This window comes from Cryptomeria japonica, unplaced genomic scaffold (assembly GCF_030272615.1).
Source record: "Cryptomeria japonica unplaced genomic scaffold, Sugi_1.0 HiC_scaffold_448, whole genome shotgun sequence".
Classification (NCBI taxonomy): Eukaryota; Viridiplantae; Streptophyta; class Pinopsida; order Cupressales; family Cupressaceae; genus Cryptomeria; species Cryptomeria japonica.
This window is the reverse complement of record NW_026729268.1, coordinates 24,155-30,201: the sequence shown is the minus strand read 5'-3', so window position 1 is coordinate 30,201 and position 6,047 is coordinate 24,155. Positions and strand designations below refer to the sequence as shown.

Sequence of the window (6,047 nt, the reverse complement as noted above, 5' to 3'; positions counted from 1 at the left end):
CAAAGGTGCGCAACGCTGGTGCGAACCTGGGAGCGCTCCGATGTGTGCTCCAAGGTGCGGCGTGCACGAAGTCGGACCCCGGTTTGCCCCGGGTGCGCACCTCGCGTGCACCTTGGTGCGCACACCTTGGCTGGGTTGCGCGCCCTGGTGGGCACCATGGTGCGCACCAAGGAGCGCTCCGAAGTGTGCTCCAAGGTGCGGCGTGCACGAAGTCGGAGCCCGGTTTGCCCCGGGTGCGCACCTCGCGTGCACCTTCGCCGCGGTGGGCACCATGGCGTGCACGAAGTCGGAGCCCGGTTTGCCCCGGGTGCGCACCTCGCGTGCACCTTCGCCGGGGTGGGCACCTTAGTGTGCAGACCTTGGCTGGGTTGCGCGCCCTGGTGGGCACCATGGTGCGCACCAAGGAGCGCTCCGAAGTGTGCTCCAAGGTGCGGCCTGCACGAAGTCGGAGCCCGGTTTGCCCCGGGTGTGCACCTCGGGTGGGCACCTTGGTGCGCATGCCTTGCCTGGGCTGCGCACCAGGGCGGGCTCAAGATGGCACCCGCGTTCCTTTTTTTTCACTATCTTTCAAAACGGAAATTTTAAAATCTCATTTTTTTTTGCCTTTTTCTGGAAATTAGTGAAGGCAGCGCATCAAAGGTGCGCACCTCGCTGCCCACCACGGTGCGCAACGCCGGTGGGCACCCGGGAGTGCTTCGAAGTGTGCTCCAAGGTGCTGCGTGCACGTTGTCGGAGCCCGGTTTGCCCCGGGTGCGCACCTCGCGTGCACCTTCGTCGGGGTGGGCACCTTGGCTGGGTTTGCCCCGGCTGCGCTCCGAAGCGGGGTTATTGGAGCGCCGCCTCTTTTTTTGTCGGAGCGTTTGGTGGGGTTTCTCGCATTGGCTCTTCCGAGGCCCGGTTGCCACCCTGGCGCGCACGAAGTCGGAAGTAGGGTTAATTGCCCGGGTGCGCACCTTTGCCAGGGTGGGCACCTTACCTGGGCTGCGCACCAGGGCGGGCTCAAGATGGCACGCGCGTTCCGTTTTTTTCACTATCTTTCAAAACGGAAATTTTAAAATCTCCTTTTTTTTTTGCCTTTTCTGGAAATTAGTGAAGGCAGCGCATCAAAGGTGCGCACCTCGCTGCCCACCTTGGTGTGCTCTGAGGTGCGCACCCGGGAGCGCTACGAAGTGTGCTCCAAGGTGCGGCGTGCACGTTGTCGGAGCCCGGTTTGCCCCGGGTGCGCACCTCGCCTGCACCTTGGCCGGGGTGGGCACCTTGGCTGGGTTTGCCCAGGGTGCGCTCCGAAGCGGGGTTACTGGAGCGCCCCCTCTTTTTTTGTCAGAGCGTTTGGTGGGGTTTCTCGCATTGGCTCTTCCCAGGCCCGGTTGTTGGGTGCGCTCCCACCCTGGCGCGCGCGAAGTTGGAAGTTGGGTTAATTGCCCGGGCGCGCACCTTCGCCAGGGTGGGCACCTTGGTGCGCACACCTTGGCTGGGCTGCGCACCAGGGCGGGCTCAAGATGGCACCAGCATTCCCTTTTTCTCACTATCTTTCAAAACGGAAATTTTAAAATCTCGTTTTTTTTTTGCCTTTTATGGAAATTAGTGAAGGCATCGCATCAAAGGTGCGCACCTCGCTGCCCACCTTGGTGTGCTCCGAGGTGCCCACCACGGTGCGCAACGCCGGTGCGAACCCGGGAGCGCCCCGATGTGTGCTCCAAGGTGCGGCGTGCACGAAGTCGGACCCCGGTTTGCCCCGGGTGCGCACCTCGCGTGCACCTTGGTGCGCACACCTTGGCTGGGTTGCGCGGCCTGGTGGGCACCATGGTGCGCACCAAGGAGCGCTCCGAAGTGTGCTCCAAGGTGCGGCGTGCACGAAGTCGGAGCCCGGTTTGCCCCGGGTACGCACCTCGCGTGCACCTTCGCCGGGGTGGGCACCTCGGCTGGGTTGCGCGCCCTGGTGCGCACCAAGGAGCGCTCCGAAGTGTGCTCCAAGGTGCGGCGTGCACGAAGTCGGAGCCCGGTTTGCCCCGGGTGCGCACCTTCGCCGCGGTGCGCACCATGGCGTGCACGAAGTCGGAGCCCGGTTTGCCCCGGGTGCGCACCTCGCGTGCACCTTCGGCGGGGTTGCGCGCCCTGGTGGGCACCATGGTGCGCACCAAGGAGCGCTCCGAAGTGTGCTCCAAGGTGCGGCGTGCACGAAGTCGGAGCCCGGTTTGCCCCGGGTGCGCACCTCGCGTGCACCTTCGGCGGGGTTGCGCGCCCTGGTGGGCACCATGGTGCGCACCAAGGAGCGCTCCGAAGTGTGCTCCAAGGTGCGGCGTGCACGAAGTCGGAGCCCGGTTTGCCCCGGGTGCGCACCTCGCGTGCACCTTCGCCGCGGTGGGCACCATGGCGTGCACGAAGTCGGAGCCCGGTTTGCCCCGGGTGCGCACCTCGCGTGCACCTTCGCCGGGGTGGGCACCTCGGCTGGGTTGCGCGCCCTGGTGCGCACCAAGGAGCGCTCCGAAGTGTGCTCCAAGGTGCGGCGTGCACGAAGTCGGAGCCCGGTTTGCCCCGGGTGCGCACCTCGCGTGCACCTTCGCCAGGGTGGGCACCTCGGTGCGCACACCTTCTCAATGTTTTCTTGCCTTTTCTGGAAATTGGTGAAGGCAGCGCATCAAAGGTGCGCACCTCGGTGTGCTCCGAGGTGCGAACCCGAGAGCGCTCCGAGGTGCCCACGAAGTCGAAAGTCGGGTTAATTGCATTGTTTTCCCCGGGTGCGCTCCGAGGTGCGCAACATCGGCGCGCACCAAGGAGGGCTCCGAAGTGTGCTCCAAGGTGCGCACGATGGCGTGCACCTCTGGTGCGCACGATTCGGAGCTCGGTTTGACCGGGGTGCGCACACCTTGGCTGGGTTGCGCACCTTTTGTGCGCTCCAAGGTGCGCACGAAGTCGGAGCTCGGTTTGCCCCGGGTGCGCACCTTCGCCAGGGTGCGCACCTTGATGCGCACGCCTTGGCTGGGCTGCGCACCTTGGTGGGCGCCATGGTGCGCACCTTTCGTGCGCTCCAAGGTGCGCACGAAGTCGGAGCTCGGTTTGCCCCGGGTGCGCACCTTGGTGGGCGCCATGGTGCACTCCGAGGTGCCCAAGATTGGTGCGCACCAAGGAGCGCTCCGAAGTGCGCTCCAAGGTGCGCGCGAAGTCGAAAGTTGGGTTAATTGTCCGGTTTGCCTCGGGTGCGCACCTTGCGTGCACCTTCGCCAGGGTGGGCGCCTTGGTGCGCACACCTTGGCTGGGCTGCGCACACCTTGGCACCCGCGTTTCCTTCATTTTAAATTTTTTTTTTTTACAATCTCTCAAGTGGGAAATTCTATAATCTCAACTTTTTTTGCCTTTTCAGGAAACTTTTGAATGGAGCGCATCATTGGTGCGCTCCGAAGTGTGCTCCAAAGCTCTCTCCAGCTGCGTGCACCTGCCCCGGCCGCGCACCCCGGCCCCGCCCAGCTTCGCTCACCTGTCCCGGGCGTCTGGTGCGGAACCTTAGAGTAAGAAACATCACCGTGCACCTTGGCCAACGTGCGCGACTCGACCGAGCGCGCACTGGCCGAGGTGCACACCGATTTCACCTGGGTGCGCGCGCAGCACCTCGGGCGCACCGGGGTGCGCGCACAACGCCCGGGTTGCACCGTGGCCTGTGTGCTCGGGGCGCCTCGGGTGCGCGCTCGGTGTCGCCCCCGCGCGCGCGGTAGTGCGGGCAGCGCACCCCGGCCCGGCCCGGCCCCGACGAGAACGCAAACGGGCAAAAGGTTTATTCAAATAGCATTGCGACGCCCGGCGAAAAACTAAAAAAGGGTGCAACACCGGGACTTCCCGGGAGGTCACCCATCCCAGTACTACTCCGGCCCAAGCGCGCTTAACTGCGGAGTTCTGATGGGATCCGGTGCACTAACGCTGGTATGATCGCACCCGTTATGAGCTTGTCGCAGTGTGTACTTAGCAAACCGCGACCCACGTGCGAATCCACCCCGGCCACCCACCCCCGTCGAGGTGCACACCCTCCCTCGCGAAGTGCGCCCCGTTCGCCAAGTGTGAGCCCTGCCCGGGTGCGCGCACCTTGCTAGGGCGTCGGGTGTGCACCCGGCCCGGCCTACGTGCGTGCACCTGGAGGGGGGCGTCGTGTGCGTGCAGTGTCCCGTCTGCAACGCGGTGCCCACACACCACCTCGGGCGCAACGACCTGCGCTCACATGTGGGCCGAGTGCACCTTGGTGCATGTTCGGGGCGCCTCGGGTGCACGCTCGATCTTGCCCCGGTGCACCAAGGCGCTCGGTTTGCCCCGGGTGCGCACTTGGTGCAAGGTGGGCACCCAAAATAGGGATCAAGCACCAAAACACAAGTTTCGGGATGCAAAATGGGACCCAAGGACCACAAATGCGTTCCAAGACCCATGATGGGTCCACGAGAACAAAAATGTGTTCCGAGACTTAATAAACAAATATTGGGTTTTAGGAGAAGAAACATGCTCTGATGCCCAAAACGAGAATCGACCCCGAAAAGGCCACAGGCCAAAAGTGGGATGCGAGACAAAAAAAAATGGGACCCGAGGACCAAAATTGGGTTCCCAGGTCGAAGACAGGGCAACCGGACAAGAAACGACCTCTAAGGCTCGAAATGAGTCCCGACGACTAAAACTTGACAAGAAGCACCCATCAGGCACCCAACTCGACACCCATGGGATGCCGACCCACCCGGGCTTCCACCTAGCACACCTTGGCACCCACCCACCCTCGCACCCAACCTCGCACCCAACTTAGCACCTTTGAACCCACATTGGCACTCACCCTGACCCTGGCACCTTGGAACCCACATTGGCACTCACCTTGACCCTGGCACCCACCTTTGCACTCACCTTGGGACCCACCCTGGCTCCCACCTCGGCACCCACCCAGACACCCACCTTGGTTCCTTGGCACCCACCTTGGATCCTTGGCACCCACCCCGACACCCACCTTGGCACGCAACTTGGCTACTTGCCACCCACCTTGGCTCCTTGACGCCCACCCCGACAACCACCCCGTGACCTACCCTGGCTAGGGTTGGTGCACACCCACCCTGGTGCCCACCTTGGCACCCACCCTATGACCCACCTTGGCACGCACCTTAGTACCCACCCCGTTACCCACCCTAGGACCCACCCCGTGACCCACCTTGGCCAGGGTGGGTGCACCCACCCTGGTGCCCACCTTGGCACCCACCCATCCTAGCACCCAGCCTGTGACCGGGCTTGGAACCCAACCTTGCACCCGCACCCGTCTTGGCCAGTGTGGGTGCGCACCCATCCTGGCACCCACGTTGTGACACACCCTTTAACCCACGCACCCTAGCACCCACGTTGGCACCCACCTTGGAACCCAACCTAGCAACTTGGCACCCACCCCGTGACCCACCTTGGCATCCACCATAGCAGTCGCCGACTTGGCACCCACCTCGGCACCCACCTTGACACTTGTGGACCCACCTTGCCACTCACCCTAGCATCGACCCATCCTAGCACCCACCCTGGCACCTTTGCACCCTAGCACTCACCCATCCTAGCACCTAACCTGTGACCCACCTTGACACTCACCCTCGCACCCACCTTGGAACCCAACCTAGCACCCACCCACCCTGACACCAACCCTAGCACCTACCCACCCTTGCACCCACCCTGTGACCCATCTTGGCACCCACCCATCCTACCACTCAACCTATCACCCACCTTCTCACCCACCTTGGCATCCACCTTAGCACCCACCCACACTGGCACCTTGGCACCCACCTCGGGCAAGGTGGGTGCACACCCACCCTGGCACCCAATTTAGAACCCACCGAGCATGTTACCCACCTTGGCACCCACATTGCAGCCCACCCTAGTACCCACCCTATGACCCACATTGGCATCCACACCCTAGCACCCAGGCACCTCGACACCCGCCTTGACACCCACCCTAGCACTGAACCTGTGACCCACCTTGGAACTCACCCTAGAACCCACCCACCCTGTGAACCACCTTGGCATCCACCTTAGCACCCACCCACCTTGGCACC

At 63.4% G+C, this 6,047-nt stretch overlaps 1 non-coding gene across 1 annotated transcript; it reads right to left on the bottom strand.

Moving 5' to 3' along the window:
• Window positions 1–3,810: 3,810 nt before the first annotated feature.
• On the bottom strand, window positions 3,811–3,929 carry LOC131871721 (5S ribosomal RNA). Its single transcript, XR_009369927.1, has one exon. It is a non-coding gene; the product is annotated as a 5S ribosomal RNA (ribosomal RNA).
• Between the last annotated feature and the right edge of the window lie 2,118 nt (window positions 3,930–6,047).